The 26824-nt window shown below is 42.8% G+C and overlaps 1 long non-coding RNA gene across 1 annotated transcript in view; it reads left to right on the forward strand.

The window, feature by feature from the left end:
• Positions 1 to 22182, forward strand: part of LOC308584652 — a 44032-nt gene extending 21850 nt beyond the window's left edge. The window contains exon 3 of the long non-coding RNA XR_014006967.1: positions 21745 to 22182. This is a non-coding gene — a long non-coding RNA (uncharacterized lncRNA). The remainder of the gene's footprint in view (positions 1 to 21744) is intronic.
• Positions 22183 to 26824: the final 4642 nt, after the last annotated feature.

Here is a 26824-nt window from a genome sequence, read left to right on the forward strand (position 1 = left end):
CTCAGCTGTGATAGGTAGGGGGAGGCATGGAAATGGAGGGCAGAGAAGGAGTGTTAGATACAGTGAAAGTATGACTCCTTCTGATCTTCCCTCCAGCCAGCAGAATATTAACCTCCAACTTGGAAATGCCAAGGACTGAATGGTTTGGAAGCTGCAACTAAAGGAGCAGCACTGGTACAGTGGTACCTCGGGTTACAGACGCTTCAGGTTACAGACTCTGCTAACCCAGAAATAGTACCTCGGGTTAAGAACTTTGCTTCAGGATGAGAACAGAAATTGCGTGGCGGTGGCACAGCGGCAGTGGGAGGCCCCATTGGCTAAAGCGGTACCTCAGGTTAAGAACAATTTCAGGTTAAGAACGGACCTCCAGAACGAATTAAGTTCTTAACCTGAGGTACCACTGACCCATATAAGTTCAGCACAAACAGTTGGGCCTGGTGAGCATTTAAGGTCCCCGTCCCTAATCTGTGGATTGCCATCTGATTGGATTTTATTCTGATCCTGATCTGATTTTAGGATGCCTGATTGCCTGCTTTTATGTTAATGTGTTATACATTTGACATTAGCCGCTCTGAGCCTGGTTTTGGCTGGGGCGGGCGGGGTATAAATAAAAAATATTATTACTATTATTATTATTATTATTATTATTATTATTACTGCCTGGATGAATGGATGACAGAGAGGTGTGTGTGTGTCAAAACTGCCTACCCTGTACAGGTAAAATGCACTTTCATTTCTCCATCCACTTTTGCCTCTGGCCCTGCTCAGCATTGACATGTGGCCCCCAGAAGGGAATGTGGACTTCTAATACCATCCAAAGCCCCTCTTTCGAAAGGATTTCCAGAGGAGCACAGCAAGGCTTGTGCTTGCTTGCATTTGAGCTACCCTGCAAAGCGTCTGAGAAATTAAAGCAGAAGAAGAGCAAATCCCTCTCTTGCTGGAGTCATTCACATTATGCCAGCCAAGGGATCCATTTATTGGAATTGTCTGTATAAATATCTCATCACCATAGCCCTGCATTTAATTTGGCTCCGAAGTGAAGCTTCCAGAGAATGGAGCTCTCTCCCTCTTTCTCTCTTTCTCTCTCTGATTGTTGCATACAATTATTACACTTCAGACTCATGCCACACTCACCCAGGTTCTGCTCTTAACTACAAGCCACCAGGAAATGAATTCAGTCTGTTTGTTTTATTTAAAAGAGTTTCATGTGAACATCTCCTGTGGATGTCTCTTGAACTCAACCTAATTTTAAAAGAGAGAGAGAGCAAGAACGGGGTGGGGGTGGAAGCTAAGACAACGAATGTGGTATGACCCTAGTCAAATGACCTAAAGAAAAATGAAAGTGCAGCAAAGCAAACCTTCGAGAGGGCAGTTCTACAGGGTTTTTTCTTTAAAGCATTCTGCCAAGTTTAGATAAGGCAGCTAGATAGATAGATAAGAATCTTTATTTGCGTCAGCCATCGGCCATAGCAATAAAACAACAATACGACACACAAAGAATAAAACTAAAAAGTCAATTATATAAAATACATTTTAGGGGACGACAAAATAATAGTAGCAAAACATAACGATAATAATAGTAAAATCCTAGGAGAGGAATCTGGGCGACGACGCTAATGTCACTCAGGTAGCAGCTCTCAATCTCATTGCTCTCTCGACAAATTTGGCAACCTTCTCTGTTGTTGAGCCGTTCTGGTCGGCCAGGAGTGAGAACAGCTTGGCTTCGCAAGAGTGGCCCGGGATGGCAGACAGGAGCGGCGCGATGGTCTCGTCCCTGAGATCTTTATATAGGGAGCAAGACAAGAGGACGTGTGACACAGTCTCCACGCAGCCAGCTCCACAGGGGCAGAGCCGGTTCTCAAATGAAGTTCCTTGATATCTACCCTCAAGAACAGCCAAGGGTAACATATTTAGTCTGGCCAGTGTGAAGGCCCGTCTGAGTTTTGGAATGGTTAAGGTAGACAAATAAGGTGCCCGAAAATCAAAGTGGGAGGGGGGCAGATAAGCATACCAAGCACTAAATTTCTTAATATAGGCCAGATTATTTTGCTGCTCAATATCCTTCATGCGCTGATCAATAATAGTTTTTGCCTTGGGGAGACCCATTTTCAGGAGATGCTGTGCTTGGAGGCCACATATAAGTAGTTTTTGATGCACTACTTTGGACCACCGACTTCTATGTGCATCTCGTGCTACTAGAGGTAGTAGTCCGGATGGGTTTAAATTTAAGCGAAGCCAATAGTTAAATGTTCTTAACCAGGTTCGGGTTTCGACGGAGAGGAGGCCAGTCTCCAGCCGTAGGGCCGCATTTGGTGCGCATGGTGGAACGGCTAGAATCTGTCTTAAGAATTTAGACTGGACCGTTTCAAGTGTGCGGCAATGATTTCCTGTCCAGATTTGGGCCCCGTAGAGTAATTGCGCCAAGGGTTTTGCTTGAAAGACCTCCAGAGCTGCTGGGATATGTCTGCCCCCTTTCGTAAAGTAAAAGCGAGACAGTATTTTGGCGCTTTGAGATGCTTTTTCCCTAGCATATTTATGATGGGCCTCCCAGGCCCCTGTTGACTGGAAAACCACTCCTAGGTATTTGAAAATTTTGACCTGTTCTATTGGCTGATTGTCCATCTCCCATCTATGATGTCTGTGTCTCCTAGCGAAGACCATCACTTTGGTTTTTTGGTGATTAACCACCAATTGATCTCTCCTGCAGTAGGCTGAGAATTCTCTTAGTAGCCTTTTGAGGCCTACTTTAGTTCGTGATAAGAGAACCGCGTCGTCCGCATAGAGGAGTACTGAAATTGGTTTTTCGGCCAGTTTGGGGGCATGAAACTCCGGGGATGTTAGGTATTTGACCATGTCGTTTATATATAAGTTGAATAAGGCCGGTGCTAAAATACAGCCCTGCTTGACTCCTTTGGTGGCTGGTACAGGGCCAATTAGTTGTCCATTTACTGAGGTTCTTACATATAACTTGGAGTCTTTATATAGGCTTTTTATCAAGAATAGTAATCTTTTATCAATGTTGGTAACATTGAGTTTAGCCCAAAGTTTGACTCGTGAGATCGAGTCAAAGGCCGCCTTCAGGTCAATAAATGCTGCGTATAGAATCCCACGTGTTTTATTGGCGTATTTATCAATGAGATGTGCTAAAACGAAACAATGGTCTATTGTTGTTCTGCCCTGTCTGAAGCCGGCTTGCTCCTCTGCCAGAACTGCCTCCGTTTCCATCCAGTCAATTAGTTTGATGTGGAGGTGTTTGGCATACAATTTGCTGGGGATAGTAAGGAGGCTAATGGGTCTATAGCTCGCTGGATCTGCCATAGGACCCTTTTTGTAGATTGGGATGATTACTGCCTCTGTCCAGCAGCCAGGGATTATGCCTGTTGAATTGATGTATGTGAATATTGACGCCATTAAAGGAGCCCACCAACTGATGTTGTTCTTCATGAGCTCTGCTGGAATGTGGTCTATGCCCGGGGCTTTGTTGTTTTTCAGTTGGGCAATTAGGTTCCCCACCTCCTCTATGGAGACAGGAGGCCAATATGGTAAGTTCTCAGAGTAGGCACTTGGATCATTGTTCTGAGCTTTGTCGTCGAAGAAGAGGGTTTGGAAATATTTCATCCACTCCTGGGGTTCTACAGTACATGTGGGACCAATCTGCTCTTGGCCCAGGAGCCCCCTAATGGTACGCCAGAAGGAGGTTGAATCTTTCTCATTCGAGGCCTTCACTAAGTTACACCAGGCCAATCTCTCAGCTTTTTGTTTTTTTGCCTTTAATAGCTGTTTATAGTTTCGTCTTAAATCGATGTAAGCCATAAATAGCAAGGGTGCTCCGGTGTTTCTGTAGTTCCGGTAGGTTGATCTCAGACGTTTCCTTGCTTGTCTACACTCCAAATCAAACCATCTCTCTTGATCCTTTGCCCGCTTTGTAACAGAATTAAGTATCTCAGTTGTTAGAAAGGTCTTTAGTCTTGCTAATAACTCGTTGAACGAGTCCATGGCCTTTCCCCCGGTATTAGCTGATACAATGGCTGTGTAGATAGTCTTCACGTCTTCCGAATGGAGGAGATGAGTTAGCTCTGTATTGAGCATAGGGGTCCATTTAATTCTTCTGGGGGCCAGTGATCCCAGATTAACGATGGGGGTGTAGTAAAGGTTAGCCGTGGGTTTGTTAAACGATGGGCCATTGAGCGCTAGAATTAGTGGGAGATGGTCACTTTCGGTGTTATGTCCCACTTGAAACTTTGACACAGAGTTATAAGCAAATCTTGATATCAGAATATAGTCTATCACACTTCCTCCCATCTTTGAAAAATGGGTATACTCCCCTGGGCGATCCTCTTCCTTACTGCCGTTTATTATCATCAGCTCCCTTCTTTTTGCGACCTGGGCTAGACATAGCCCTGAGAAGTTGCATTTATTGTCTTTAGAAAGTCGTGAAACGCCTGCTTCGGTTGGACTTTCAGGGTCCTGAATCTGATTATATTGGCTATAAAGATTGTTGTCATCAATTCCCATACGGGCGTTGAAATCCCCCCCAATTATAATCGGTGTAGAAGGGTGGGGATAAGGCAGCTATAAGCTGTCAAGATATTCTCCTCCCCCAAACTGTTCCCTCCAATTCTCCCATCCTAAAGAAAAGCAGAGGTAGTAATTACACCGTTGAACCCAGCAGCAGGGAAGTTAACATCTCACAGCTTTTCCAACTGCACCTTGATTAGCTTTTCAGTGCTAAAATTAAAACTGTGAGAGCTCAAGATAAACTGCCTACTCAGCGAACCCTCATTTTTGTTTGCTTAAGAGAGAGAGAGAGAGAGCGATGGAAAGAAGGAAAGAACGAATAAATCACCCTGATCTTAGGAAAGTCCATTAAAAGTAGACAATATGCAAGATCGCTTTGGGCATTGCAACTACAAGGCTGATGGGGTGGGGGGTGAAGAGCAACGTGCTCTCTTTCACAGATTGCATCTTATTCCCTAGCAAAGAGACAGGATATTGGAGCCAGACTGACAAAATTCAAAAAACGAAAACAAAATTCCACCCTGCTTTCAACCAATTAACTTTAATTCTGGAATATATGTGAACTTAGTCTGACGCACATGTCAATGTCTGAAATATAATTCCCCACTGCCTTTTGGTTCGTAATTCCAACAGCCATTTGTAAAAACCAGGAAACTGTTCAAAGCTAAATTCATCAGTAATGGAAACGGTGTGATGTAAAATTGCTTATTGGTTTCCATTATCACATTATATTTGAATTCTCCTTGTACTGAATTCTCCTTGATTAAAATAAAGAGATTCATTTTATCCCTACATTTTTCTTTTTGTGAAAAGAACTGTGGGACTTCTCCTTACGCTTAACCAAAAAATTCTTCAGATTTTCTGGTACACTTTTTTTAGACTGCAATATCCCATTAACACAGGACCAAACCAATCACATTTACCATCTTTGCATTTAATGTGCAGGGTCTTTGTTGTTGTTTTAAAAAAGTGCATAGAGCATCAGCTGGGGACAGGAGTAGGGTAGGGTGGAGGCTGATAATTGTCAGGAACATAGTGGGGAATGATAAGTTTAACCCTTTCCTCCCTGATGCACTCCTGAGGGAAATCCCCTTTCTGAGGCTGCTACTTGCATTGAGAGGAAATCCCCCATTTTTGCAAATGGAAATAGCCTATTCATTTGCAAATGCAATAGCCTATGAATAGGAAATAGCCTATTCATTTGCAAATGCAAATAGCCTATTCAAGTGAGTACAGCAGGGGAGGAAAGGGTTAAACTGGCCTTTGCCACTTGTTGCAGTTCTGATCATTATTAGGCTCCCTACTTGCCAGCAGTTAATTTAATATGCGCATTAAATGCAAAGACACATTTAACATCACACTTCCTTCAGCACCCTAAGACATCTTATTAAAATGAACATGATCCCACCCATTTATGACTTGCCATGGAGTTGCCACCACCATTCCTAAAATGATGCTGACAAAGAGATGGTTGCTGGGAAGAAGTTTAACATTGGACAAGGTTTCAATGCCTAGTGGAAGAATTCCCCTTTCATTAAACTAAGGTTACCAGACTTTTTTCAAAGAATCCGGGGACACTTTTTTTTTTTAAAGAGAGAAAAAAAGTTATTTTAAAAAATTATTTATTTTTTTACCAAAAGAAGTAATATCTTCTCTTATGTGGTCTCCTCTGTTGCGTGGTCCAGGCCTCCTCTCTTGGAGCATTAGCCACTGTGGAGTAGGCTTGGGTTGGGCCTGGGTTCGGCCACATGTCCTTGCCTTCCTGGTGCTCTCCTACCTCTCCTCCTCAGCGGCAGCAGGAGCAGCAGCGCGGCAAGGTCAGGGCTCCCCTCTTTTTTCTCCTTCCTCTTTCTCTCTCTTCCTTCTCCTTCTCCCTGCATCGGTTCCAGGGTTTCTACTGGCCCCAGAGCGCCGCTGGGCAGTCGACCAGGTGCTCTCGCTCCCAGCTCAATTTGGGTCATGGGGGTGGGGGTGTCAGTGGTTCCCCCTATTGATGCGCCGGGTATCCCCAGTTCCCCCCTGGTATTGGTGGTGGCAGCAGCAGTCTCAGCAGCCCAGAGCCAGACTGGTAGAGCAGTTGGTTCTGGCTGGCTTCAGGAGCTGCCCGCTGCCATAGCGCTCGCCATTTTGCCTCGCCGGAAGTCCCCATATGATGTGTCTTGTGCCGTTGAACCAATCACACAACCTTCATTCCCTACTAATAAATCCACAACACTTAAAACATAAATCCAGGGACATTAAATGAAACCCGGGGACATTCCGGGGATGGATTTTGTCTGGGGACAGATTTGTGAATCCGAGGACTGTCCCCGGGAAATGGGGACGTCTGGTAACCATAAATTAAACCAGCCAGTAGGAATTCTATTTCCTTAAGAAATTCCCTCCTCTTCCTGAAGTGTTATAGTCAGTCACATTGGGAGGTGGGATGCCACACATGGCAGCTCAGAGCAGACAAAATTATTGGATTTTTATGAACGAGGATTCCACAGAAAGCCTGATCTTACAGTGTTCTAAACCACTACTCATTTATGAACACTAATGTGCATACTTCACAGAGGAGCAAAAGCAAAAAAAGAAAAAAAAGAAAAGAAAAGAAAAGAAAAGAAAAGAAAAGAAAAGAAAAATAGGGGAAAAAAAGAAAGTGGGTCCTTGCCCCACAGAGCTCACAATTTGAGAAAGTGAGAAACAGGAGTGAAAGGGAATGAACATCAACTTTCAAGCCAGGCTTGGGCCTTGTTCTAGTTGACAAATAGGTCTGTTAGGTTTTAAAATTCACAGACAAGTTGAAGAGGAATTTGGGAGGATTTATTTTTTGTTGAGGGCTATGGTTCCTCAACAGTAATCTGTCAGGAACCTCATGTCAGCAGTGGGTGGGGCCAGAACCAAGTGTGGGTGGGACACCACTCCTCACTACCCAATCCGGAGGTCTGGCTGCCAGGGGAGTGACAAGTCGCTCTTGCCAGAGGTCTGAATTGCTTGCTTGCAGGGTTTTTTCAAAATTACGTCAACGGCAGGAGACCCACCCCTGTGTGAAAGAGCACTGGGTCTAGGAGAGAGTAAATGAGCTTGCATGCCTATTCCCACTTACCTAGCCATAAGTCCCATTGAACGCCACGAGACTTACTTCTGAGTGCACACGTATAAAGTTGTTCTGTCAGTCACTGAAGCTTTGCACCAGAAAGCAGCAGCTAGGATTGGATGACAAAATCACTGCAATGTCCTGGTGATTGTGTGAACTAACCAGGGATGGTATGCTGGTACAATAAGTCTTGTTGGCATTATTATACCAGAGACAGCAACTATTACTAACAGTTGCAATGCTTTTGTAAAAAAAAATTAGCTGAAATAATACATATCATGTGTCAGAGGACGTGCGTGACCAGGGGAAATTTATGGCCTTTGAAGACATTTTGGCCACTATGCAAGAATTTATATCAGCACAAGTCTGATATCAATATTGAAACTTGTGGGCAGGGTAGATTGTTCCTGGTTTGTAGTGTGGATTTTTTTCTTGGCTCAACCCATTCACCCAAGAGGGGTTAACCACTTCAGCATTCCTGGGTGACACAATTGAGACCTCAGAGCATGATTGGAAGCCTCCATTGTGTCACTTAAAGACAGGGCCTCAGCCTTTCCTGCCCCATATTTGACTTCTCTTCTCCACAAATACATTTGGGAAAGGATGGTTTAGAGAGAAACTGAGAGGAGGGAAGGCTAGGGAAGGCTGGTGCTGAGATGAGCTAATGTAGGAGAGTTTGTCTATTGTTTTCAGAACTGAGATTTCCAGCTCCACTTCCCAATTCTGAAATTTGTTGCCACCCCTAATTGAAATTAACAGGACTTGGGGGTGGGGGAATGCTTCACTATGGCTGGATCATCCCTGTGGTGTTTGCACCCTAGAAACTGTGAGCCTTAAAATGAAGTGTAGTTTCATGCTTATTGCACAGAAGAATTTGATTTATTCTAGATCCATTGCTTGACTAGGACTTGTCATTTCTAATCAAAGTCATTGGAAAAACCCCAGAGCTCAAATGAACCAAGGTGACTGCCTTGTTAGAAAGATCCCTGAAGGAGCTGCGATGATTATCAGCCTTTGAAGGGTAAGCTAGTTATTTCAAAATTTTGAGGGAGTGTCAAGCTCAGGGGCAGTAGGCTTTTCCAAGTATCTCTTGGAATTAATGTTGATGTGTTGTTGCGAGGTTTGCAGCAGATGTAAACATGCTTCCCAAAGTTGATCTGAGCTTTAAATAAAAACATGACAGGCTATCTTGGTGGAATTCCTGTCAGACATAGACAGCTTTGTGTCAAGCGTGTATCTACAGAAGATGTTATCTGACAATTACACAGGATAGAATCTGCTACCAGGGAAGAGCATGCAAGTAGATTTTATGAAGCACCTCTGGGCTGGTTAACCTTCACTAGGTTAATTTAAACTTTCAACTCCTCTCATACTGCCAGAATCACATGCAAGTAGGTCATATTTGTCTCAACAAGCAGCTGCGTTCAGGACTGGAGCCTCCGTGTCACCAAGGCAGGGATGCAACATGTGAGTCTGCAAAATGAGGGGAAGCAAAATCATTTGAAGGTCAATGTGATTACAAATGAGCAGGGCAGAAACAGAAAACTTGTGGCCCTCCAGCTGTTCTTGGACTTCAACTTCCATCAACCCCACCTGATGTTGCATACCCAATGTTTGCACATGTGGGCTTTTGTAAACCAAAGTGCTGCACCAACAAGCACAAATCAACCCTTCTGCTGTGCCACAAATCTAACTTAATGGTATAACGTTGGAAAATGTCAATCACTTCTCCTACCTCGGCAGTTATCTTTCCACAAGGGCTGACATCGATGCTGAAATCCAGCATTGTCTGAGCTCTGCGAGTGTGGCTTTCTCCTAATTGCAGTGCAGAGTGTTTGAGGACCAGGATATTCACAGGAAGATCAAAATGCTTGTTTACAAAGCTATCGTACTACCAACTTTACTGTACGCTTGTGAAACATGGACCGCTTATAAACGCCATCTCCAACTCCTCGAAAGGTTCAGTCAACGGTGTCTCTGAAAAACTGTACATATCACTTGGGAAGGCAGGCAAACTAATGTCAGTGTACTGGAAGAAGCAAAGATCACCAGTGTCAAAACAATGATTCTTCAACATCAGCTTCGTTGGACTGGCCATGTTGTTTGGACATCTGATTATTGTTTTCCAAAGCAACTACTCATTTCCAAACTTAAGAATGGAAAGTGAAATACCACTGGACAACAAAATGCCTCCTCCCTACAAGACACTTGTGAAGAAGAAGAAGAGTTTGGATTTGATATCCCGCTTTATCACTACCCGAAGGAGTCTCAAAGCGGCTAACATTCTCCTTTCCCTTCCTCCCCCACAACAAACACCCTGTGAGGTGAGTGAGGCTGAGAGACTTGTGACTAGCCCAAGGTCATCCAGCAGCTGCATGTGGAGGAGCGGAGACGCGAACCCGGTTCACCAGATTACGAGTCTACCGCTCTTAACCACTACACCACACTGGCTCTCATTGTGCTTACACACCTGGATGTGCAGGAAGGAAGTACCATGGAGAGCTCCTAGGGAGCTGCCATGCCACAGTATATGTTTAAGGCACTCTTATACCACTCAGCTCCTTCCAAAGAATGCTGGGAACTGTAGTTTCTTAAGAGAACTAAGAATGGTTATGATACCCTTAGAAAATGACAGTTCCCTTGAGCTTGTTTGGAGGTTCTAGCAGGGGAGTGCAGCTATTGTATACCCTTGACCAAAGAACGGTACACTCTTTCTATCTGGGATGGTCATTCTCTTCCATCGAGCGCACAGCTTCAGGAGGGACACACATGGAGCGGTGAGGGAGGAAGGGGACACTTGCCTAGCCAGCCAGATCAGCTGAATCAACCCTGGGGATCAATGGGGTGACAGCCAGATCACCCTCACATGTAATTAATGCATTGTATGGATGTAGCCCAAGACTTTGCTTCCTTGTTGCCCTGCTGCCTTGCCTTGCAGGCTTTCCTTGGAAGAACAGGGCATGTGAGCATCTTGGAGGAAGGAAAGGATAAGATAAAAATATACTAAACTATAGCAAGTTTCAATTTTCTTTTTAACCGGCACTGCCTTGTCTTCAAAGAGATTATGCAGGTGTTAGTTTAATGTTTCTGGAAGATTCCCTGTTAGAGATCCCTGCTCTATAAGCAAAAATGTAGTTCTCAGCATTTTGGGAGGTGGAAGAGAGAAGAAGCTAAGGAGAATCTGTGTCTGTATCATATCTCTGCAGCAAGGGGAAGCAGAGGACAACAGGGCAAGGGCTGTAGAACACAGCTAGGTGACATGGTTTGCATGTAGAAGGTCTCAGGTTCAATTCCCAGCATCCCCAGGTTGGGCTGGGAAGGTTTCCAGTCTGAACTCTGAAAGAGCTTCTGCTAATCATTGTTGGCAATACTGAGCTGGTTGGACTATTGGTCTGACTCTGTGTAAACCAGCTTCCTATATATCTAAGGCTGGCATTCAAAATCGGGAAAGAAAGATGAAAAGCTACATTTCAAACTGAAGGGTACCATGTGCATTATTGATTTTTCCTCTTGGGGGAGGGGGGAGAAACATGACTGAAAACAATGTTATTGTGAAGTAGAGTAATTGGCTTGAGTTACCACTTGATGTCATCCTGGCGCTACAGAAAGCAGCTGAAAGGCATTTGCCAAACCCTGACTTGTGCAGAAAGCATGCTGGGCATGGCTGTTACAGGCAGCTTGGCATTTTTCTTGTCTTAAGGGTTTTTTCTTTAGCTCTCAGAGGAACTTTGCTGTCAGTCTCAAAACTTTACTGAAGACAGCTTAATGGGAATGCAAGTCTATTTTTCAGGCACAGATTCAGACGGTGGAGAAATACTCAAGGCTTTCCCTCGTCTGAAAGAATATAATGTGGGTGAAGATAGCATTCTGCTGAGAGATTCTTCCTTTGGCTTAAAGTCAGCTCTAAGTATTTCCAGAACTTTGGCATTAGTCTGCAGAGAAAGGTAGGAAGTGTGAGATACTTCAGAAAATATGGTAGCAAAAGGTTAAGGTGCTTCTGAATTCCATGGCACTAACAATCCATTTGTAACTGGAAACTGCCTCAGCCATACTGGCAACCTCAGCCTCACAATCAAAGCATAGATACCCAAGCAAGTTTTAATGTTTAATGTTATTGATTTGACTATAATTCTCTTTCTTTCGGCAGTTACTATTTTTGGTGAATGGTAGAACTAAAAGAAATCTGGGTGACGATAGAGGGAAATTCTCTAGCTAGTTCTAGTTCAAATATATTTGCAAAAAATCAAATAGGTTTTCATTTCAACCTTCCCAATTGTGAATGTTGTTAAATTTAAAGACTGGGTGGGTAGGTATTGCTTTTAAAACTATTGAGTGTCATGAGTGTTCAGGTTTCTTTTTAATAAAAAAACATATTCAATGCTAAATATGAAATCCAAAGCTTCAATTCCAAATTCCAAACCTTTGGAATTCCCAAGTATTGTCTATTTTGGGTTGTATCCAACCCAATTTCACTCAGAACAGACCCACTGAAATGATTTTCATTGAATCTGCTCAGAGCATGATTAATATTAGATGCAAACCTTTAAATCTGGGAAACATTTTCATACTGCAGTCCATCCATGCCTGCACTCAGTGACCTGGAAAAGTACTAGATGATCAAAATAAGGGACACTTTTGTACATACTTTTGCATATTAGATCTGTTTACCAATTTTGCAATGATGCACAACTGGTTCAATGGACACCCAGTGCTGCTTGGCACAATTGTTGATGTAGTAACACAATGCACAGAAATGCTGGCCATGCTGGTGCTAACTTTCCTATATCCTATGCCCATTTTCCTAGCGGCATCTATTTCAACCCACAAGAGTTTATTTTTTAAAAAAGAAATAGCCATAAACGAATCAGGGGGATGGCCTCACTTCATGGTAAGATTCATGGTCAAGATTCAAATAGTCTTGGCATGCTTGAACACAATGACAAAGGCTGCAAGATGAAATTCAACAAAAAATACATACAAAATCCTGCATTAACCCCCCCCCCCAAAGGCACAAAAATATGGTGGGGGAGGCCTGGCTTGGCAGAAATATACGTGAAAAGAATCTTAGTGTCTTAATTTATCACAAGCTGAACGTGAGCTAGTAAGAGCGTGTTGAACCTGCTGAGAAAGCTAATGGAATATGTATGAACAGAAGCACAGTGTCTAGATCAGGGAAAAAGTTCCACTCTATTTTGTCCTGATCAGATGGCATCTGAAGTACTATACCTAGTCACAGGCACCATATTTTATGGACAATGGCAAACCAGAATGCCTCCATAGGAGGACTTCCAAGATGGTGAGGGGTCTGGAATGCAGAGCTGATGAAATAGCTGGGCATGTTTAGCCTGGAGAAGAGACAATCAGGGCGACATAATAGCTGGCTTCAAACCTCTGAAAGCTGTCATGTAGATTTCACATTGTCGAAGATGGAACAGATTCCTTCCCTGTTACCCCAGAGGGCGTGACTAGTACTCTCATATGCATCTAGTTGGCCACTGTCAGAAGAGGATGCTGGGTGTAAATGCTTCTCTTTAACTAGGCCTTTGGCTGGTTAACATTCTATCCTTTGTGGGAAGGGAGTTATTAGTTTGTTTTTGTTCTTTTTCTTCTTTTTATTATGCATGTTGTGTTCTTATTTTGTATTTGTATGTTGTGAACTGCTCTCTGATCTTCAGATGAAGGGCAATATACAAATTTAACAAATATTGATAATACATAATAATTCAGAACATTGGGGGGGGGGCTCCAGGTTGGGTATGGCTGCAAAGGTATTGCATTGGAAGGAGTTAAAGTAAGCTTGTAGTGGGGGGAAGGAACAGGGGGTTGGGAATTCAACTGGGAAGCCAGATGAAAGTTGTGATGGGGGATGGAATCAGCTGTACTTCACATTCTGTCCAGAGAATAACAGGAACAGGAAATAATGTGTCCAGGGCTATAACTTTTTGCATCTCAAAAGCTCACCATTCTTTCCAGCTGCTACAATCCATGCATCATCATTACCGTGGTTACTGAAAACTGAAGAGATTTCGCTTTCTCCTGTTGATATCTTTTAGTAACGGTTTTCATCACACTTCATCAAATGACACTTTGTTATTTTCAGCTACCACAGTGATAAAGGCAAAAGATGGGCTTTAATCACTCTTCGCTGAAGGAGCCAGGATTACTTTAAATCAAACTATCTATACAATCCCCATAGTCACAAGATGCCAAATGTACAAAGCATTCATGCCGTATCAAGAACAAGCCAATCTGAATTATTTTAAATTGAGTGCCTGTATCCTTAGATTTCATTTCATATTTGCATTCCATTTTTCCACAGTCAGGTTGTGCTTCAAAGCTGTAGCTGCATAACCTCCAACATTTTTCTGATGAAAATAGAGATGTCACATTCCATAATGATAATTTTTCTATTTACTATTTTACTATTTAGACTCTGCCCATCTTGCCCCAGCCACTCTGGGCAGCTTTCAACACATATAAAAACATAATAAAACATTAAACATTTTTTTTAAAAACCCTTCCCTATACAGTATTGCTTTCAGATGGCTTGAGGGTCAGATAACTCCATACCCTCCAACATTTCTCCAATGAAAATAGGGACATCCTAAAGAAAAGAGGTACATTCCAGGATCAAATCAGAAACAGGGACAGCTTATCTAAATCAGTGACATCCCTGGGAAATAGGGGCATTTGGAGGGTCTGTAGTTCTAACAGCATATAAATAACATTTCAATCAATACAAAATAAAAAAATTCCTTCCAGTAGCATATCAGTATCTGAAGACGTGTGCATGCATACGAAAGCTCATATCAATAACAAACTTAGTTGGTCTCTAAGGTGCTACTGGAAGGATTATTTTTTATTTTGTTTCGACTACGGCAGACCAACACGACTACCTACCTGTAACTATTTCAATCAATATAAGTCAAGAAACAGTATCAGCACCAATATCTCAAGAGCACAATAATAAACCAATAAGCTGTTCTCTATATCTTGTGTGCAAATAAGTGTATTTCTCCATGGGGAATGACCATACATCCTGCACCCATTTATACAACAGGGGCTGACATTTTTTGCTTTTTGCCCTCTCCAAATTCTAATCCTATTGTGATCTATCTATCTATCTATCTACATACACGCTGGCACAGTCCATCTGTAATACTAAAATGAAATATGGCATAGCACAAATGCGTAGGTGTGTCAGCTCCAGATAGGAGATTGTGGTCACTTTGCTCCTCTGGTCATCTGGTGGTTTTGCTGCTGAGATTTATACCCATAGTTTGGCTCTGTGTGTCATCCCAACCTGGTCTCATGGTGCACCATGAGCTGTGAAGCCAGAGCAAAGTGGGATAATCCACAAGCCCAGGTTTGAATGGCATGCTAAGACAAACCATAGCTTAGTTTACAGCAGCAGCAGGATTGGGGAAATAGCAAGCTGCTCTCCAGCAACTCATTCATTTGCGCTAAGCAATGGTTTGGCCTAGCATTAAATGCAAATAGGTTCAAAGTTTTTGATGTCTGTGTAGAAACTCTTCTGTGACACAGCTCTAAATCTTTACCAGTTTTTAGTCTGAAAATCTCTTTCAGTTTCAGAATAGAACCCTGGGCCCCATGAAGGAATCACAGTGAACAGGTGGCCCCTGACCATGTGCAGAATGTTTTCACTTTACAGTTGAATAGCCCTTGCCTGCTCAATCCACATTTGTGACTGAAGAGGTAAGCACCTTGTCGAGAGACAGTTCAGCATCCAATCTGGCCTGAACCCTGGCACCAATTAACTTCTAACTATATTTAGAACTGAAGCACTGGTTCGGGTTAAGTCAGGGCTAACACCATGTTAAAGGAAAAGAGCTTTTTAAAACTTCAATCCCTGGAATGGTCAAATACCTAACAGGGTGCAATCTGTATTTGAATCAGACCTCAAGCGACTCAGATTGAGGTTCCTTAAACTCTCTCCAAGGTATGAGAAACAGAGTCACCAACATTCTGACCTTTCAATCCAGAAACTGACTTTATAAAGCCACAGTAAGGGGGGAAATACTTCTGAGTGCATTATCTGTTCGCTGTGTCCTAAATCTTACAATTTCCTTCAGAGGAAGGGAAGACTATTTTTAATGGTTGTTTGAGTGAATTTTAATAATACCTGTTAATGAACCTCACATTTTTAGGCCAAATTATCTTTATTTTTATTTATGGGGTTTTAACCCTGCTTTTCTTCTCCCAGAGGTATGATTGCGATGACTTGCAATATTCCAAAGCAACACACTCAGACTGAAACAATCAATGAAATAAATTAGGACAGAACAGAGCAAAATTCAGCCAAAAGCATAACAAACTGTCTGAAAAGGGAGGGGGGAAAATAAAGCCCAAATAGTTACCTAAGAAACAGCAACAAGAAATGTATTCATTTGATGCTGAAAATTGCAATAATTGGGGGGGGGGGGAATTATGGGCAAAGTGACTAAATACTACTACTACTAATAATAATAATGAAAGTCAAGGATCATGTTTCAGGAGGTACTTATGTATCACAAGAAAGGAAGAGATGCCTCACACACCCCAAAAGCTCAAGAGGATTCAGATTTGCAAATTAAAATATGTAAATTTAGAAATAATTATTTTTAAAATATCAGAAGAAGAAGAGTTTGGATTTGATATCCCGCTTTATCACTACTCAAAGGAGTCTCAAAGCGGCCAACAATCTCCTTTCCTTTCCTCCCCCACAACAAACACTCTGTGAGGTGAGTGGGGCTGAGAGACTTCAAAGAAGTGTGACTAGCCCAAGGTCACCCAGCAGCTGCATGTGGAGGAGCGGGGACGCGAACCCAGTTCACCAGATTACGAGTCTACTGCTCTTAACCACTACACCACACTGGCTCTCTATCAGTAGCAATACAGTGCATCTCACCATAGTGGAGAATACTGATCACGTAACCTGGTGTCCCTGCTCAGCCAGCTTTCCAGGTGCTAGCGAGGGAGGGGCTCCTGCTCTCCCTTCTTACTTTATTTTTAAACTGGTTTTGGAGTGGGCAGCACCTTAAACAGCCCATTAAACAGAGGAAAAACAGAACACATGGCTATCCTAGCCAACACTCTTGGGTTTCCTTAATCTGGGTGCTGCCAAAAAGATTCCCCTCCCTCAGACCGTAGAAAGACTCTCCATCTGACCACAGGGGCTGGCCTGGGCTGGACCAAACAAGGTGGACACTCCTTATGGTATCTGAAATTAGATATGGTGGCAGCCCATGGACTGATTCCACAAATGTATAACTTGATTTTCCTCAAGTTATTGTTGACTAGCAGCTCAAGAAAAAAACCTGATAAATGTCATGTGATGCTATCAAGGTTTTATCTCGCATATAAGCCATTACTTAGGAGACACATATGGGCAAACCACTCTTGTCTTGTACCATAGCTATAGAGGCCAATCTGCTACATGATACTCATTGTGGGGTTTATATAACCCCACAAGAAGATGGCAGACTAGCATCTAGTTGTGTGCTGAACCAAATCTTCCTTATGTGGAATAAAAAAGTTTCAACTATATATTTTTTTTAATTTCCACAGTCTCATGTTTTTTAAAATTTGGCCTTTGGAGCACATCCAAGTCTGTATTGGCTTTTGGCCTGGCTGTCCCAAAACAGAAAGTTGCCTCTAATAGGTTTGATTTCAGCTTGCACAGTCAAATTCATCTCCTCTCCCTCATGCTCCTGACCCCCTGCAATATTCTTTGAAGGTTTCCCCAACCTGCCCCCCAACAGCAGATATGGGGGCAAGAAGTGCATGCTGGGAGAATAAGGAATGGGAGTGAGCAGTTGTTATTCCACTTATGCAATGACTTTCTGGATTCAACCCACAGCTCTATCTGACCTATTACACCTGCTCCTGCTAGGCTCTGCCTTGCTACATGCAGAGCACCTCTATGAAGAGGGAAAGCATTTTCTATGGATAATATTATCCCTCCTGTGCTTGTAGACCTTTATCCTCGAATTGCTCTGCGTTTCTAAAAAGATGGCAAGGCCCGGTTGCTTTGTCATTTGAAACTTTCACAGACTCAGGCTTGCATGAAAATCTGTGATGGGCTGAGCACTCTGTGAGCACCTAAGTTAATACAAGAACATACTGGCTTTTGTTGAAATGGTTTATGGCATGACTGAGTGCGCCATCTCACATGTGTGGCTGGGAGCCCACAGCGAGCGGCTGTCACTCACATTGCTGTCTTTATGAGCAATTTTGTCAAGCATATATGATTCCAATGAGTTTTTAACAGCTGCAGAAGACAGATAGAGAAAACAGTGAAAGCCTCCAGGAATGGGGGTGGGGGTGGGGGGAGAATGGAAAGGAGAAATGTGACTGTATTACCATAAGAAAAACTAAGAGACACAAGCCCAGGATAATTGAGTGTAAAGGGGGGAAAGTAGGGATTGATTGAGGTGAAGAAGGTTGTGAAGCGCTTAGGAAGAGCTGATTTACCTTTTCACATTATGCCTCAGTGCATGAGGAAGTGAAGGGAGAGGGAGGGAGGGAGAACAGCATTGTGATGGCTGCTGCAGTTTTCCTGTGCATGCATTCCTGGGCCTATGAGCCTTACTTCTGAGGAAACATGCATAGGATTGAGCTGAAGCACAAAGCTGTGAACCAAGATGTTGGGCCTCATCTGCACTATTCATTTAATAAAGCAGTATCATACCACTTTAGATAAAAAGGTAAAAGGACCCCTGGACGGTTAAGTCCAGTCAAAGGTGACTTTGGGGTGTGGCACTCATCTCGCTTTCAGGCTGAGGGAGCCGGCGTTTGTCCACAGACAGTTTTCTGGGTCATGTGGCCTTCATGACTAAACCGTTACTGGTGCGCGGAGGGCTGTAACAAGTGCCAGAGTGCACAGAAACTCCGTTTACCTTCCCACTGCAGTGGTACCTATTTATCTACTTGCACTGGCATGCTTTCAAACTGCTATGTTGGCAGGAGCTGGGACAGAGAAGCGGGAGCTCACTCCATCGCGGGGATTCAAACCGCCAACCTTCCGATCAGCAAGCCCAAGAGGCTCAGTGGTTTATACCACAGCACCACCCGCGTCCCACTTTAAACATACCACTTTAAAGAGCCATGATTTCCCCCAAAGCATCTTGGGAACTATATTCTGTTAAAAGTGCTGGCATCTGAGCACCTTCCTCCTTCACATGATGAACACATGAAAGGGGATTATGTTCTCTTCCCGCCCCTGCACCTTAGACTGCTATTAGTGAGAGGATACCTATGGCATCTCCAGTAGCAGCACCCTCAGGGAGAGTCTGTTTGGCCTCCCCAATAGCAGTATTATATAACATAATTTCCACTTTATTAGCACAGTGGTACCTTGGTTCTCAAACGCCTTGGTACTCAAACAACTTGGAACCCAAACACTGCAAACCAGGAAGTAAGTCCTCCGGTTTGTAAACTTTTTTCGGAAGCCGATCATGCTCCACTTTGAGTGTTACACTTCTGATTTGAGTGCCACACTTCCATTTTGAGTGTTACGCTGAGGTCTGTCTGTTTTTGCTATTTATTTTGTGTTTTTGCGGCTCTTTTTTTGCTTTGTTTTTGTAACTGTGTGGAACCCAGTTCAGCTACTGATTGATTGTGTGACTGCAGTACATTGTTTATTGCTTTCATTTTATGGATCAGTGGTCTCGTTAGATAGTAAAATTCATGTTAAATTGCTGTTTTAGGGATTGTTTTTAAAAGTCTGGAACGGATTAATCCATTCTGCATTACTTTCTATGGGAAAGTGCACCTTGGTTTTGGAACGCTTTGGTTTTGGAATGGACTTCCGGAACAGATTAAGTTTGAGAACCAAGGTACCACTGTATCAGAGTGGATGGAATCCTATGCTAAAAATACAAACAATATTGCAAAGAAATGTTGCCATTTAAACTGCTAGTATGAAGAACCCTATCAAAGAAGAGAAATATCCAGTCTCTGCTTAGTTGATTCCCTCATTGTCTGGCTTCCTCTATGCTAATCTCTTACCCAAAATTTTTTAGCACACCCTGAATGACTCTTTATCTCATAATTCCCTTGCCTCCCTTGAAGGAAGATCCATCAATTACCTTGGTGTTCCAGCAGCTATCATTGCTGCTGGTCTGAAAAAAGAAGTCCCAGAGCTGTGCTCCCCTGCTTTTCCCTTCCACTGCACTACAGTAGTTCAGCTGCGAGAGACTACTTTGCTAGTGTGTTGAGTCTGGGGTCTGTTGCTGGTACCAGCACAATGGCATCTGCTGAGCACCAGATGGTTAGAACATAAGAAGAGCCTGCTGGATCAGGCCCATCTAGTCCAGCACCCTGTCTCACAGTGGTCAGCCAGATACTAGTGGGAAACTCACAAGCAGGACCTGAGCATGGGAGCGGGTGGCACTATGGTCTAAACCACTGAAGCTCTTGGGCTTGCTGATCAGAAGGTCGGCGGTTCGAATCCGTGCAATGGGGTGAGCTCTGTGCCAGCTCCTGCCAACCTAGCAGTTTGAAAGCATACCAGTGCAAGTAGATAAATAAGTACTGCTGCGGTGGGAAGGTAAACAGCATTTCCATGTGCTCTGGCTTCCATCACAGTGTCCTGTTGTGTCAGAAGTGGTTTTGTCATGCTGGCCACGTGACCTGAAAAGCTGTCTGTGGACAAATGCCGGCATGAAAGCGAGATGAGCACCACAACCCCATAGTCGCCTTTGACTGGACTTAACCTTCCAGGGCTCCATTACCTTTAGGACCTGAGAACAAGAGCACTCTCCTGCAGTTTCTGGCAACTGGTATTCAGAAGCATTTCTGCTTCTGACCATTGAGATAAAGGGTAAAGGGGACTCCTAACCATTAAGTCCAGTCATGGCCGACTCTGGGGTTGCGGCGCTCATCTCGCTTTATTGGCGTACAGCTTCTGGGTCATGTGGCCAGCATGACTAAGCTGCTTCTGGCGAACCAGAGCAGCGCACGGAAACGTCGTTTACCTTCCCACAAGAGCTGTCCCTATATATCTACTTGCACTTTGAGGTGCTTTCAAACTGCTAGGTGGGCAGGAGCAGGGGCTGAGCAACAGGTGCTCACCCCGTCGTGGGGATTCAAACCGCCAACCTTCTGATCGGCAAGTCCTAGGCTCTGTGGTTTAACCCACAGCGCCACCCGTGCCCCATTGAGATAGAGTAGAGCATAATCATCAACATAGTAGTTACCATTGATTGCCTTATTCCCCAATAAGGCTAAAGAAGCAGAATTGCCCCTTAGTTAATCTTAAGGACTTGAATGAATCTCAACAGTTAACATTCACATGGAGATACTCATTAATACATATTTGAAATAATTCCTAATATTCTAAAAAGGGAACGGGAGCAGAAGAATGACAAATTGATATATGAGGAACAATATATGTGACACGGCTGATAAATTATCTTCTAATATGTTAATGAGTTTCAGTTAAAGAAGTTGGCAAGAGAAGATTTATTAAGATTTAAAAAAATAATTTAAAAAATGAAATGAAATGGTATGAATGAACGAATCCCTCTGTACTGGGAGAGGCAGATGGATAACATTTGAAAGAAAGTTTATATCCTTTAATTTTCTATATCCAGGAAAAAGAAACGCTACGCTAATTTTCCAAGCCTTTCAAATATGCATACACGCTTACTTCATTTGACTAATTAAAAGTTTTAAAAAGGTTTTATTAACATAAATTTCTAACAAACAGAATGAAAAACAAAGTCTGTATGATTTGAAATCTACATATTTGATTAATTCTTTATTAAAAGAGATTAATATATATATATATACACACACACACACAGTTTAGAGCTAAACTGAATATTAGATAAAAGTTCTTATCTGAATATTTTAACTGATTAAAATATTCTGTATTAAATTGTAAAAAAAAAAAATCCTCTATGAAGTTTTTGTGAGCTTTTATAACCAAACCAAAGCCAAGCAGCTTAATTAATGGTCAATGCATTTATGGAAATCACAAGAAGAGCCCAGCTGGATCAGATCAAAGGCCCACCTATTCTAGTTTTCTGTTTCTTACAGTGCCTCTACAGATGCCCATGGGTTCCACTGTCATCCCCCAGCAACTGATATTCAAATGCTTGGCCAGCATTTCCTTACATTATGTTTCCCACTCTCATTTCTAGATTCCAGCCCCATCAGACATTTTGAAGAGATAATGGACTAGTCCAAAGAAATGAAAGTACAACAGGACTTTCTGCTGTATAAGATGATACTGGTTCCATTGGATTTGATAGCACCTATTTCCTTTAGGTCACGGGTGCCTGTGCTGTAGAAATTAAATACAATTCACACATGCAAATCCATTTTGGCGAAAGGAGATTGTTGTTATGGGACCCAGTCCCGAAGGCCAGGCAACAACACAGTTCAAGAAGAAAATATGTCTTCTGAGTGCCTATGGAGTAGTAGTCTTCTGTTACTGTTACTCTGCAACTGAGCAAATACGAGAAGTATTCATGATGAAAGGAAGCAAGAAAGTTTATCAGAAAGAAGGTTGCTAATATTTGTTCTTGGTCGCATGAAAACAGATTCCATTTTCCCCCTTTTTTGCATTTTATTTATTTATTAACATTCTTCTATTACATCGGTAAACATTCCTGTAGCACCTTAAAGACCAACTAAGTTAGTTCTTGGTATAAGCTTTCGTGTGCATGCACACTTCTTCAGATACACAGATCCGTGTATCTGAAGAAGTGTGCATGCACACGAAAGCTTATACCAAGAACTAACTTAGTTGGTCTTTAAGGTGCTACAGGAAGGAATTTTTTTATTTGGACTATGGCAGACCAACACGGCTACCCATCTGTAATCGGTAAACATTGTCATATTACATCACGGGACTTACTATAATATAATTTCCAACATGTATACAAAAATTATATACAAATTTTATATACCTAAAAAGAAAATGAAACAAACAAAGAAAAAGAACAAAGAAAAAAAACACAAAAACATTTCCCCCCAAAAATCATATACATACCAACACACTAGACTTTCTGTCTTTCCCGTTGTATATTCCTTTTTTACAAATGAATGTACTCTTATTATTGTATATTTCTTTACATATTATCTAATACATTCCTATATGAATATGTGCTCTTAGTCTTATTTCTCAACTCAGTCTCACTTCAACGTCAATCAAATGCTAGCATAGGTAGCGAACCTTTACTGTATTTTTGAACATATGTTTTATATCTATCCCACTTTTCCATAAATTTTTGTTTTGAATTGCCTCTCAGATTCCCAATGATCTCAAATATTACATGTGAGAAAGAGCTCTCAGATGCTAGGTCCAAGAACTTCCTTTAATTTTCTAGATTTTTTTTTTATTTAATGCATATGTTTGAGTCACTCTCATAAACATGCAGAAAAGCTACATTAAAGTATATCAAGTATGGAATAAAAATACCGCGAGGCATCTAAAATGCAATACACAAATGAGTTTTTCAAAATAAAATACACAATGCATGAATCTGGAACAGCTTTCAGTTCTTGCTCCCTCTCTTGAATTCCCAACTTTGCTTGTCTCTTAGCACTTATTGTGGTCTTTGTGACATCACAGCAAATTAACCAATGGCTGCACATTCCATGGCAGGCCGGCCACACCATTTGCTCTTATATTTTGCCAAGAGAACATGTTAATTCATGCAAAATGGTTTGAGGAAACCAGCAAGCATTCTGTTTGCCCCTGTTCTTCCTTTTTATTTATTAATTGTGAATCTTTATAAGAAATTTGAATAATTATGGCAGTAGGATGAATTCCACCAGGAACTGGCTTATGAGACTGAATCACCATTTGAAGTAGATACCTATCAGCTAACTAGTACATTATCATATTGCAGCATCCAGGAAAAGTAAAGTACTTGGAAGTCCCATTGATGTAATTGTGAAAGACCATGAGATGAATCCATATTGTTGGTGAGATTCCGTAATGGAGCAATTGCCATAACCAAAGCCCTTCTGGCTTACTGTAGACAGAAGGGGATCCCTTTTTGGGAGATGGCAGGGGACACAGAAGGCCCTCCTTGCCCAATTCTGGCCCCCACTGCTGGTGGGACTTCTATGGCTGCAAAGCTCTCTGGGCATACTGGTGTTGTGTGTACTCTGGTGCCATAAGTGCCATCCCTCAGGTTGACCTTCCTCTTCATTGGCAGAGCAGCAGTTATGCCAGTTTCAGCCAGTTTTAGGATGGTTTCCTAAAGCATGTCATCAATTCTCCCATCAATGCGACTTTTGGCTGGATAGTGTCCACCCATTGTGGAGATACACCGTGATTCCTAAGGCATCACAGATATGCAAACATTTCTTCTTTGTTATTGGGACAGCATTCTATTGCATCCATTTAAAATTTACTCCTAAGTCTAAAATGGGATGTGGCGACGGGATAGGCAAGAATCTTAATTGCTTCTGAAACAGCAGCAGATGAAACACAAGCCAGTGTAAAATAATGTAGTGGTTAGAGCACACAGTATCCACGGGGAGAGGTGGTCCTTGAGGTACAAAACCATCGATTTTAATTGAAGCTGGAAACTAAGTGGTAGCCAGTGCAGTCAAGTGAGGATTTATGTTGAATACTGAGTGTTACATGTTAACATGAAAAACAATACTGCATATTTGGATTAATGGGAAAATGACAATATAATGGCGGGGAGGAGGTTTAACTTTAACAGTTACAAAGTCACTTGCAAGTCAACAATAATCTGGTTTTTAAGCTGATAAGGAAAAATCCTGGGGTGTGGATTTACTTCACTGCCCAGCTCGTCGGGGGGCCACTCCCTGTGGTTCTCTCCGGTCAGCAAAAGAAGGAGTCTCCAGCCAAGTTAAAGAAGCAAACAGCGGTCATTAGACCTGATCTTTATTTGTTGCAAGAAGGTTCAAACACACAAAGAGAAGGAACCCCGAGCATGGGGTTGCGTGAACTTTTAAGACCTCTCCCCATTTCCCATAATACATTTTTCAACAGCATCATCGATACATCACAGATATGTCACAAAGTAGGAGAATTTGGCATGTAGAAACATGAGCCCATCACTCACCCCTGTCAATAACTCCAGTGTCCAATACCTTTTAACTACCCACTTCCCTCCAGAACAGTAAGAGTATTTACACATCTCTCTAGCTGCAAGGCTTTCCTGTGCTTCTCCTTTGAAAGTATCAGGATTCAATCCACCATCCTGATGGGTTTCTGTCTGGGATATGTGCTGCCCTTGATTGCCTCCTGCCTCCTATTGTGTGCACTGGCAGAGGAAGGGGTGTGGGGGGGATGAGGCTTGCCCTGAGTGTCATCCCTGAGGGGGGTGACATCGCCATAAGCAGTGCCCCCCTGGGATGCTTGATGCTCACCCCACCACCCCCGTGGGACACTTGCTGGCCTGCCCCCATGGGCAGCTCACCCTCCCCACCCCCGGGTGCACGAGCAGCTAGCCCTGCCTCTGATTGTGTGGCTAAGTTCACACCTTGTGGAGGGGGAAGGAGTATGTGACCTTATGCTTAAGGGATTATGGAGACAGGGGAGACCTGGATTCCCCTCTTCCAGAGGAGTCATCAGCCGTTGGAACCAAGGAAATCCGTCAAACCGTTGAATGTTGGCGGTTATTTGATTCTATATTGGCTAGTGAGAGGAAACAGTATGATACTGTCAGGAGTTCAGCCTACACTTGAGTAGGACCCTGGCAGAGACACATGCCCGACAGGCATGTTCCCTCCCTCCTGGTTGATCGTTCGGGAGCTTCATAAGCTTTCTTCTGCCCAAACATCACAGCGACCGATCTCAACCGACACCGGCACACTTAGGGATCCGCAGAGTTTGCGCATCATGCGCGTGACAGACCTCAGCAACTCAGCATTTTGGCTAATCTACTTTATTTACATATAAACACACATGGAGCACTGCAATATGGCTCTCTCTATCTCTAGCATCAGACAGCAAAGAGAGAAAGAACAAAGGACAATAGCCCCACATCACGGAACACAGTAACATCCTGTCTCCGTCACATCCCACTCAAAACATACACCATCATGTAATAGACAAAAATCCCATGACTGTAATCATAGATCAGGAATTCTAACAGATAGATGGTATCTGCTTATTGCTACAATTTTAGACTGCCTTTCTGAGCCTCTTTGCTGTTGTGTATGCATGGTGCCTGTGTCAATTGTCATTGTCCTGGCCTTAGTTAGAGGCTGTGGTGGGGACTTGGGATTTTGGAAGTCGCTTAACTGCCTCCCTGTTCCTGGTTTTAACAAAGCAGAAGCTGAATGGCCATCTGTCATGTGTGATCTAGTGGAGCTTTCTTCATTGCAGGGGGTTGCACTAGATCAGTGTTTCCCAAAGTGGGTGATACTGCCCCCTGGGCGGTGCTGGAATGATCGGGGGGGGGGTAAGTAGCCTTGAGTGCAACTGGTGGGCGTTGAATAAAAAATAAGAGGGTGTTAGAAGCATTAAGAAAGAAGAGAAATTTTTTTTGGGGGGAACACGTTTGTACATGCTTCATCTGTTGCGTAATGACACTTACCGCCAGGTAAGGCACCACGGCGAGATGGTGACAATGCCTTCCCTGGATCTGGCAGGTGTGCTGAAGGTGAGGGGTTTTCACTAAGCTTGGGTCGACCCTTTTTGGCTTCAACTGGGCCTGGGAAGTGCATCGCAACTAGCCTGCCTATATGACCAATGGCAGGCCGGCTGCAGCGCTGGGCCCACCCCTGGGGAAGATCTGACTGAGCCAGCAGACTTCACTTGTTCTCTTAAAGAAGGTAGATTTCCAGGGGAGAACTCAGTTTTCTTTTTTTCTGAAAAGGGGTGAGCAGGCCAAATAGCTTTGGGAACCTCTTCCCAGGACCCCTTCCAACTCTACAGTTCTACGATTCAGTGAATTTTATGATTCAAATGAATTAAAGGGGGGGGACAGAAATTACTATAGGAATCAATACAACAAAGAATCTATTTTTAATAATGAAAAACTTAAATATGCTTGGGAAGACAAACCAACAAGACATTTAGGGATAAATCCAACAAGGAAACTGAATGATCTATACGGAAATATATTGGAATAATTATGATTCATTAGTTAAATAGTGCGTGTTATTAATTAAGTAGTAGGAAAATTACCGGTATATCCATCACTCTTTGACAGAGAATTACTCTAGTTTAAATGACACTGATGCCTAAGACAAACTTTTCATTTCAGTTTCTCACTATTAAATTTT

Source organism: Podarcis bocagei (assembly GCF_964188305.1).
Source record: "Podarcis bocagei genome assembly, chromosome: 4".
Classification (NCBI taxonomy): Eukaryota; Metazoa; Chordata; class Lepidosauria; order Squamata; family Lacertidae; genus Podarcis; species Podarcis bocagei.